Below are 10842 nucleotides of genomic sequence, written 5' to 3'. Positions count from 1 at the left end.
CCTAGTCCTGACTCAGTGAGGTTGAATGATTAGCGCAGTGGGGGACTGGATGTCAGGACTCCTGGGACATTGTCCCAGCTCTCAGAAGCAAACAGGTTAAAGCACAGTGAAGATTTCTAGTGATGAGAAGGGAGCGAGATCGAGTGGATTAGACATGGAAGTGCTAGGAATCCATTGCCAGTTCTGAGGACACAGGGGTCTAGTGATTAGAGCAGATGGGGCTAGGAGTCAGGACTCCTGGTTCTATATTCCTGACTTTAGCTCTGGCCTCTCTGTAGTCTAGGTGGGTAGAACAAAGGGCATTTGCTCCACTGCTTGGGACAGTATCAGGGTATGATACTGAGCCAGGCCTGGCACAATAACTCTGGTGTTCTGTATTGTACCAACCTGGATCCATGGCTCCTGGTTTAATAGGAATAAAGGGAGAAAATGCATTTGGGGCTTAAATTCAATAAATTATAAAGCACTCAGGGGACGGTTTATCCACTCTGCTCTCTGGGCTGGATGAACATGTCTTATCCTATATCATGCCATATATAGAAGGTGTCCTGTCTGAGGAATAAAATGAGCTGACATCATCCCACTCTAAGCACCAGGCAGTTCCATATTAAAACAACACTGAAAGAAAGGCGGATTCTTAACCTGGCCAAACTCCACTCTACCCTATGATGTCATGAAGCCTTTTCATTGGAATAGTGCTTCAAATTTCAGTGCTACATCCCACAGAACTTTCCGTTTGAATTGCAGAGGTATTCAGGGAGGGAGTGTTGCCTAATGATTAGAGTAGATGGCGCTGGAAGTCAGGACTTCTGGTGTCTATTTCCAACTCTGGAAAGGGGATAGGATCTAGCAGTTGGAAGGGGGGGCTGAAAGTCCAGATTTTGGGGTTCTGCTCCCAGCTGACGGAGGGAGAGTGTTTCTTGGCAGGAAAGCCTAGTAATGGGAACTAAGATGCCTGGATTCTGTTCCCAGCTCTGGGGGGAAATGTGATCTAATGAACAGAGCAGGAAACTTCTCCTAGGAATCAGACTCCCAGGTTCTACTACCAGAGGCAAGTGTGGTCTAGTGGTATTTAAACTGGGAACTGAAACTTGGGTTCTGTTCCCAGTTTTCTTAGTGATTCATCATTTCACTTGCCTTCTCTGGGCCTAAAATTCTCCCCCTATAAGATGGAGTTCTTAAATTCTTATATAAAATGGATTATTATAAAAGTGCTGCAAATTATTACACTAATGCTACTTTTCATCTCTAGAACAGATCCCTTGTATGCAGCTGCACCAGGTACTGAAAACATAAACACATAATTTACATAGGCCAAACTAAAATGCTGTGAGTTCTAGTTCACAGAATATTTGTGTCACAATAGTGCCTAGATCAGAGCCTCATAGTGTGTGCATTATTAATAATGCAACAGTAGTGCCCAGAAGTCCTAACGGAGATCAGGGGGCTGTTATGGTGAGTGTGCATTATTAGCAGCATTACGGTAGCACCTGAAAACCTCAGTGAAGCCAGGGGTCTCATTATGGTGTGCATTATTAGCAGCATTACTGTAGTGCCTAGAGAGCCGAGTCCAGATGAGGCCCTCATTATGGTGTGTTTGTTATCATTAGCATTATGGTAATATCCAAAAGTCCTCACTATGATCATGACCCATTGTGATATGTGCATTATTAACAGGACTACAGCAGTACCTACAATGCTCTACACTAGACCAAGGCCCCATTACGGTGTGTGTATTAGTAGCAGTACTACAGCAGTACCCAGAGGCCCGACACTAGGCCATTATCCTAGGTGCTGCACAGCCACTCACCGCCCAACAGTCTTGCTGTCTGAATAGAGAAGCCAAAAGGTGAACGAGAGTCAGACTCACCAAAGCCCACACAGCAGATCACTGTCAATCAACAGGTACAGGAACAGAACCAAGGCCTGCCTGACTTGTGTGCTACCCTCGAGGCCACACTGCGGAATGAATAAATATGCGCTCATCCCGTGACCCCTTAGATCCCAATCACTTGCATAGACCCGAGCGAGGCTAATGCAGTCTATGCAACCCAGATAACTCTCATGTTGGCAACTACATCCAGAAACCAACTGCCAACTCGAAACAGCCAGGCACATTCTAAGACAGTCAGCAGCTCTGAGTCTCATATCCAGCAGAGGGAGTGGTAGAGATGCCTTTATTAAGAGTTTGTGAATTTAACCCTCGCAAACTACGCCATAATCGCCAAGCACTGGGAGAGATTTGCCAGTTCAAAGCAAGTGCTCAGGACAGGAGCTCAGAGACACAGAGATAGATCCAAACTCCCATTTCCGGTGCCGCTCAGAGGGGCTGAATTGCGATAGGACACAACCCACGTAAGTGAGCCTCTATTGCATTTAAATCGTTGGGAGGATGCTACATTTTCATGCCTCTGTTGACCTACTGAATGCAGGCTGGAAAGGGCTGTAAAAGGCAGTCTTGCAAGTGAGTTGAAGCCATTGCAAGGAGGTGGGGAACCAGGGAGTGCTGATGCTTGTGTGCAGGGAAAAACTGAGCACACGTGGATGTGGCGGAGGCAGAAAAGATGGGGCAATTTTATTTTTGTGGGTAACTTTCCAGGGCAAGCAATAGCTAGAGAAAAGCAGCCTGTCGTGGGATGGGTCAGCAGATGATTCTCGCACTGTCCGTGTGATGGTTTCATTCTGAATTCAGGGTCAGATCCTGTGCTGGTGGAAATCAGCATCACTCCGTGAATTTGGATGGAGTTCAGCTGATTCGTGCCAGAGCTGATGAGCTAGCCCTTGATTTCTTTGGTGAAAGACGTGGGGGGGTAGGAGTGTGCTCTATAAGGCAGCAGTTTGATCAAAAGGCAAAAATGTGCTTTTCAAGACTGGACAAGGAATTGATGCGACGTCTCACATTTAAAATCTAAGCCTCTTTCTATCACACAGCCATATACAAGTAAGGGATGGCATGTGAGACAAAAAATGCTTGTTTCTAGCACCTGGCTCTGTAAATAACATCATTAATTTTATTGCTGCAAGAGACGTGTCATCTGAATCCTGGTCATCTGTTCCCGCCCCTGGGAGTTGAGTCAGATCTAGTGATTAGAGGAGAGGGACGGGAGTCTGGAGTCCTGGATTCAGTTCCCAGCTCAGAATGGGTAGTGGTCAGAGCAGCGCAATGCAGGCAGGACTCCTTAGTTCTACCCTAGCTGTGGGAAGGCAGGTGATCAGAGTGAGGGACCAGGACGTCTGGTTTTGACTCTGGCTGGCATGAGGGAATATGTTCTAGTGCAGTGTTTCTTAAACTTCTTGAGACCACGGAACACTAAACAATCTTTTTTTTTTTATGCGGAACACCTATGCAAATTTTCTTCAAAAAAAATTGTCAGACAAAAAAAGACAAAAACAAAGAAGTAACAAAAACAAAGACAAGGTTGCGGCACACCTGCGAGTTATTCACGGAACACCAGTGTTCTGCAGAACATAGTTTAAGAAACACTGTTCTAGTGGTCACAGCAACAGACTAGGAGTCAGACCTTCTGGGATCTTTTCCCAGTTCTGGAAAGTGAGGGGAGTCCAATGGATTATGGCAGGAGCCAAGAACCTGATTTCTCCTCCCAGTGGCATACGCATTAGATTAAAGACAATATAAAGCCTGTTAAAAGCTTTACAGTTGAAGAAATAAACCACAGTCTTTAGTCTATTTTATAGCTCTTTGCCTAGGAGTAGATCTAGAAGAATTCATTGCACATGATTTACATTTTCCTTCCAGTGTTTGCAGATGACAAATATAATAGAACCCAGTGCCAGAACAGACTTTAAAGAGCAAACTTTACAGCTAATTGCAAGAGTCTGTTTTCCTCATTTCTCTCAGGCAGTAACATTAACCACCTGTCATCAGATACACCCACACTCATTATTCTCTTTCCTTCTGCTGTTTTTTAAATATATGAGTGAGTGTAGCTTGTGTTTCACCAAATGTTATTATTTATAACAACTGTAATTTATAGAGCCCTCATATGAGATTCCCCATTGTGCCAAATCCTGCATGGACCCCAACCAAAATCAGCACCCAAATTGGGCCAGGTGCTGCACAAACCCAAACAGAAACCAGGGCCTCATTGTGCTAGGCACTGCAGAAGCATTGTCTGGGATCAGGGTCCCTATTATATGAGGCACTGCAGAGACCCCCACCAAACCCACTGTGCCAGACACAGGAGATACATATGGTAAGAACCCACCTCTGCCCTAATAGATCTTATCTATTAAAGACAGACAAAGGATATAAGGGGAAACCGAGGCAGGGCGAGTGGAACTGGTTTGCCCAGAATCATGCAGCGGCTCAACAACAGAGATAGGATTAAACCCCAGCCCCTCTGATGGCCAGACCAATGCCCTGTCCAGTAGACTAGTGGCTCCATTTCTTGACAGGCCTGGAAAAATGTTGCTCTGTACCTAGAATAGCATTACAGAAGCCCTGGGAGTGAGTCGGGGGAAGGAAGAGCACAATTTGGATATGGATCTTTGACATTCTATCAGAAAAAACTTTCGAAAAATAGAGCCAACACCTAGTAACTTAGCCTAAGAAAAAGCAATCGCAAGTACCAGCCACAAAGGCAGAGAAAAGTAAAATAATTGTAGCCTATAATGAACCTCAATCACATGGAAGAACAAACGGAAGATTATTCTAATAGGTTTTTGAAGAGCTAATAAATTAAGACAATAAGACCCAGCAGGGGAAAATGAAGCTAATTAATGCATAAAGGCTTTATTCTAAAGTTCAGTTGAGTGAAATCTATGATGTTCTTATGGTGAATGCCTGTTCTTATTGACAGTATCCTTCCTTTGTCTGAACAGTCTCTTCAGAATTCTCTTCAAGTACACCACCATCTTTTATTGTGCTTGTGCTGTGCTCAGTACAATGGGGCCCCTGCTCTCAGTTGGGCGGGGTGAGTCTTTAGTATAAATAGTAATACATTCTGCTTAAAAACAATACTGTCTGCTCAAAAACTACTCCTAAACCTCCATGTCAAGAAGGAATATAGAAAATAATTTGCCTGCAAAGAAAAAGCAGTTAAGTCCCAAGACACTTGGATATATTAAGATGCTATAAAATCGTCCCGTTTGATGTATTAACATGTTACTTGAAAATCTTTTTCACTTAGGGAGATGTGTGCTTTGGAAACCCGAATACTGTGAGCTCTTGCTGAATAATCTTTTAAGGCACTTAGCCAAATAAATCCAGTGTTACAAATTTTACTAATAGAAATCGGTCTCAAAACAGCTGTTTAGAATCCACTGCTGTGAAATAGCAGGCTCCGACTGCTGGCAGGGAGGAATAGGAGAGAAAGCTGCCACTTTTCATAACAGTTTATGAAAGGATCAAACTTGCAGTGCTGGGAGGTGGGAAAAGAAACAAACAAAGGGAGGATTTAGGGTTTGAGGGCACCTATCTAAGAGCAGAACAGATAGAGGGAGGGATAGACAGACGAAGGAGCTTGAGGAACAGAGAAACAGATAGAGGGGAATGTACTGGGATGGACAGACAGACAGATGTAGTGGTGAGGCTCTTTCCTATTACAGACCCCAGAATCTTCCATTCATTTCCATTGGCTTTTGTTGTCCCCGGCACGCACTAACGCAGGGCTAAATCATCCCCTCTTCAGAGGCTAGGACAATTTGCAGGCATCCCAGACAACTGGCCACTAGGCAGAGGGGATAGAATGGGGTTCCCACCCCACTTTGTAAAACTGGATGCCCCGAGTAGCCAAGGGCCTCGTGCACAGTGATCGCCAGGCTAGGTTTATTGAGAGTGGGACACCTGCAAAGTTTAACCTGGGTCCCAACGAGGCACAACACTTGATTAACCCTCTCTCTATCGAGCAAAGCCCTGGAGTCCCAGAGAGTTCTTTGCTGAGCAGGGCTGGGCTTTCTCCTGTGTTTGGGGGTTAAGCAGTTGACGCACAATTTTCTGCACTGAGGTGCGGGTGTTAAAGGCAAGTGCTAAATGTCTGAGGGTTTCACACCACAACGGCCAGTCTAAGCAGCTCTCATCTTCATTTTATCACCCTCCAAACCCCTCTCATTACCCCAGTCTCCACTGTACAAAAAACTGTAGGAAACCCCCGTTCCAAGCAAGCATTCAGTCAGAGGGGAAGTGATTAATCCAATACATCAATGGCAGATGCAGGATTAGCACCTAGCTCGCCCACATGTCTACCCTCTCTTAGTTCAGATATCGATTGTAGCTTCCTATGCAATGCGCAGCTGCATAATACCCAAGTGCCTTATAATCTCCAATGTATTTAGGCCCACAACACCTCTGTGAAGTGCTTTCAGCCCCGTATGCTAGATGGGAAAACTGAGGCACAGAAAGGCTTAGGCTCAGATGTTCAAAAGTACCTAACTCACCAATTTAAATGAGTCACCTCTGGTGTTCTAGGTATAGTAACATGAGCAGTGATAGAAATGTAGCCGTGTTAGTCTGGGGTAGCTGAAGCAAAATGCAGGACAATGTAGCACTTTAAAGACTAACAAGATGGTTTATTAGATGATGAGCTTTCGTGGGCCAGACCCACTTCCTCAGATCAAATAGTGGAAGAAAGTAGTCACAGCCATATATACCAAAGGATACAATTAAAAAAATGAACAAATATGAATATGATTTGTCCTTTTCTGATTTGTCCTTTTCAGATTTGTTCATTTTTTTAATTGTATCCTTTGGTATATATGGTTGTGACTACTTTCTTCCACTATTTAACATGAGCAGAATCACTGCTACCAGAGTAAGGAATCACACCCCATCTCTTTGACAGCCAGCATTAGCCACCTATCCACCGGGCTATCTTTCCTCCTGTCCCTTTGCCCCATTAGTAAGCTCTCAACCCAGCTGCACATGTTCCATTTTCTGAACATTTAAAGTCAGTCCCTCCAGCAATTTACCAGCAACACCTAACTCTTTTCATCTTCAGACCTTAAAACACTTTGCAAGGGAGGGCGCTAGCATTTCTCCCATTTTACAGATGGGGAAATTGGGGCACTGGGGGAGGAGAGACTTGCCCAAAATCAGACCAGCAATAGACCCAGGAACTGAATCTCAGTCCCCTGAGACCTACGATAGAGATAAATGCACAATTTCAACATGGTCCATTCAGTTTTTTTCTCAGTTTCCCTCTAGTGCACGTCTGTCTGCTATTGAGATGACTGGAATTCAGTTTGAATGTAAGCGGCAAGTGGCCAACATCACTTACTGGAATAACATAATTGACTTGAATTGAACCTCTCTCTAGATTTGCACAAGTGTAAGTAAGATCAGAATCTGATCAAAAGACTCCAGCCAGTTGTGTATAACATTGGTGTGAGGGGGGGTGTAATTTTTTTAAAAAGCAGCTCATTTCCCCATGGAGGGGGAATGGTCTTGTGACTAGGGCACTAGATTCAGTCTCATGGGACAAATTCAGTTCCTGGTTCTTCCAGAGACTCCATGTGTGACACAAGACAAGTCATTTGATCACTCTGTGCCTCAGTTTCCCCATTTGTAAGGTGGTAGCAACTGGAGTGGGGCATTGCGGTCTAGCAGATAGAGCACTGGAGTTGGACTGAGAAAACCTAGGTTCTAGTCCTGGTTTTGCCATCTGCCTCTCTGTGCCTCAGTTTTCCCCATCTGGAAGATGGGATGATGACAATTGTTTCCTTCTTCATAAAGTGCTTTGAGATCCCCTCATGATGGGAAGAAAGGGGTATTATTAGTAATGAAAGTCCTCCTGAGAGTCTCAGCCTTTTGCAGTGAGACACCCAGGGACCGTGTCTGTGCAATGCCCAGCACAATGGCCCAGAGGGCTATGATGGCAGTGCCCTTAAGTGCTCCTGTCATGCTATTAGCAACATCCATGAGTGTGGCATATGTGACCACAATCCTCAAAGCGATTTTGCTGCCTCTCATTGAGATCAATGAGCTAGGCACCTAAATACCTTTGAGCATCTGAACTTTGGCACCTCATTGCACAAGGAGGGCAGAAATCACTGCCTTCAGCAATCCCTGGCTATTAGCAGTAGGAGATGCTAAACGGGTTGATTTTAAAGAACCATGGCAAATCCCGTGGAAAAGTTTTGACCTTCCAGCAAGTAAAGACTTGGCCAGCCAGTCAGATGATGCCTCAGACGTAGAACTGTCAGGACTCCTTTGTGCAATGCAAACATGTCATGAACAGGAGGCCCTGTCCCCTTTCTGACATTTAAACCCCTCTTAAAGCTGGCTGTGATGTCCAGCCAAACTTGCTATGACTAACGGGGACATGAAGCCCAGTGCATGCACCAGCTGCAAGTAAGACCTGAGCAGCGCTCTGGGGATGCAAAGAGGTTCCTTTTCCTCTGGGAGGCAGTGAGGCTCAGGCTCTAGCCAGGCAGTCAGAAACCTGCCTCTGCTACTGACCTTGGGCAAATTATCCTGGTGTAAGTTTTCCAAACCAAAGGCTCAGATTTTCAGCTTCTATTGTGTGACTTCCAGCTAAGTTCTCCCAAGAACTAAGACACAACTCTGGTCCCTAAAGGAATCCAATTCTGGCCTCAGTCTTGCTGTGCCTCAGTTTACCTCCCTGCAAAATTTGGGCCAGTGATGCTGACCCACCTATCCTGAGAGCAAGGGGGCCAGATACTCAGCTGTTATAAGTCAGCACTGTTGAAGCCAGGAGAGCTACGCTGCATTACAGCAGCTGTGAATTTCCAGTGAGTGTCACTTTTGGTAACAGCCTAGTGTTTTGTCTGCACATAAAAGCTGTATCATTTTCACTATACCCATATAGCTAAATCTGCATCATAACAACTTACACACACACACACACACACACACACGACACAGTTGTAGCACAACAAATATATACCTTCAGTAAGATAGAGTGTTGCCTAGGGAATAGGGCCTTAGATGCGCACTCAAAAGACCTGTGTTCATTTCTTGCATTCACCACTGCCTTGCTCGGTGAACTTAGGCAAATCATGTTTCGCTCTATGTGCCTCAGTTTCCCCAATTGTAAAAAGGAGAGAATGATGCTGATCTGCTTTGAGAAGTAGGTACCTTAGTATCCGTGTCATTGCGTCCAGATCAGAGGTCATAACTGCTCCATGGGACACCACAGATAGCAGTCCATGATAATGCTGCAGCCACAGCTAACAGACCTCGATCTGTCAGCGACTACTCATGCTTTAAGAGCTGGAGAGTGTAGGTTTGATTCGTTCTAATGGTGACCCACCCAGTATTACAGGTACAATTATTATATAGATAAGAACTCACACGCCTACCAGATTTAGTTATATCAGCACAAGGTTTTTGTGTTGACCGAGCCTAAAGGAATTCTTGGCTTTCTGGCTCCTGGATACTAAGGAGTTAAAAATAAAAACATTGCCAAGTCATGTTTTTCAAAAGGAACAACCACCTTAAATCTTGACCTAAAAATACACCCATAATGGCCTCTCATGGGGGCTTGAATACTCCAAAGCTGGGATGCTTAATAACTAACAGCCCAGAGTAGCCAAGTGAGCGAGAGCTAAAATTTAGCACACTGGGAGGTTGCTAAATTTGGACCTCCTGGCTGCAATTTTTTGCCCATGTTGCAATCACATTGCTGAGATCAGCGGAATAAGGGGCTAAGGGCAGCAGGCACCTTGCAGGATCGGAGCCAATGCAAACTACCGGGCACTTAAATCCTGATGATGTCAGCACGTAGGTGAAAATTCCAGCATAGGGCCAGATTCAGATCTGAGTTTCTCCAGGCTACATCTGGAGCAACCCCATGGAATTCAGTGCAACCAGTCCACATTTACACCAATATTAGATCAGAATTTGTCCACAACTCCACTGAATTCACTACAATAATTCTGGATTTATACAAATATGAGACTAGAATCTTGCTTTAACTCGCTCCAGATTTACACCACTGTAAGAACGAAATCTGTTCATGGGCAAACAAGTCATCCCTTGACTTGGAAGCACTAGCAAGGGCAATCATATTTAGTGAGGTACTTGTAAAAACTGCAATCAGATCGCAAAAGCATTACCCTGGATTACATTATAACAGGCCCCGTTCCCTAGAGAGATTAAGTGAATTACCCGTAGTCACACAGCCAGCATAGGGAACAGGCAGGAATTGAACAGAGCGCACTCTGGGGCCTCCGGCTGAGTGTTAACCATTGTACCACCATCCGTCCTCAGATATGAAGCTTGTGTTACAATAAAAGTGGGGATGGTGGAGGGAGAGAAAACATATGATCATTAGGAAAGATCAGAAGTATAGCAGCCTACTTTGTACTGCTGGGAAAGCTCACGTTAAATGGTGAATTAGAACTAGTAATGTGCTTACCAACTGTCTACCCTAGGGTTGCCAGGTGTCCAGTTTTGAACCGGAGAGTCCAGTATTTGAGCTTTCTGTTCGGGAAACAAATTGAGAAAATAGAAATGTCCGGTATTTTCTAAATCAGATGTAATGTAGATTGTGATGTAATGTCAAGCGTGTCTGGTATTTTTGTTGAAACCATCTGGCAACCCTAGCTATCCAGAGGCTCCCCTATCCCTACTTCAGAACCCTCTGTTTATATATTATAGCCTTCCCTAGCATTCAGTTTGTGCAGCTGGCTCCAGGGCAGGCAGGCACTGATGAGAAGACTGGCTCCATGGTGCTTTAAAGGGGCAGCCCCCCCCCCCCACAGCTGAGCCACTGATCAGCTATGCGGCAGCTGCCCCTTTGAAACACCACCTTGGCTCAGCTGTGCAGCACTGCTGCTTTCAAGTACCCCTTCCCCCCTCGCTTTGCTACCTCCATCTGATAGAGGCAGCAGGGGAGGGGGGAATTGACTAGTCAACTGACT

The 10842-nt window shown here is 45.0% G+C and overlaps 1 protein-coding gene and 1 long non-coding RNA gene across 2 annotated transcripts in view; one reads left to right on the top strand and one right to left on the bottom strand.

The window, feature by feature from the left end:
• Positions 1–10842, bottom strand: part of LOC142830945 (uncharacterized) — a 51384-nt gene that overhangs the window by 29012 nt on the left and 11530 nt on the right. The window lies entirely within an intron of this gene.
• The window catches only part of CHRM1 (cholinergic receptor muscarinic 1), a 44274-nt gene continuing 35580 nt past the window's right edge, over positions 2149–10842 (top strand). The window contains exon 1 of the mRNA XM_014580325.4: positions 2149–2355. The gene's annotated coding sequence lies outside the window, so the exon portion shown is untranslated. The remainder of the gene's footprint in view (positions 2356–10842) is intronic.

Source organism: Pelodiscus sinensis, chromosome 11 (genome assembly GCF_052426305.1).
Source record: "Pelodiscus sinensis isolate ZL-2025 chromosome 11, ASM5242630v1, whole genome shotgun sequence".
Lineage (NCBI taxonomy): Eukaryota > Metazoa > Chordata > Testudines > Trionychidae > Pelodiscus > Pelodiscus sinensis.
Note: the sequence above shows the minus strand (reverse complement) of the source record. Positions and strands in the feature narration are given on the sequence as shown.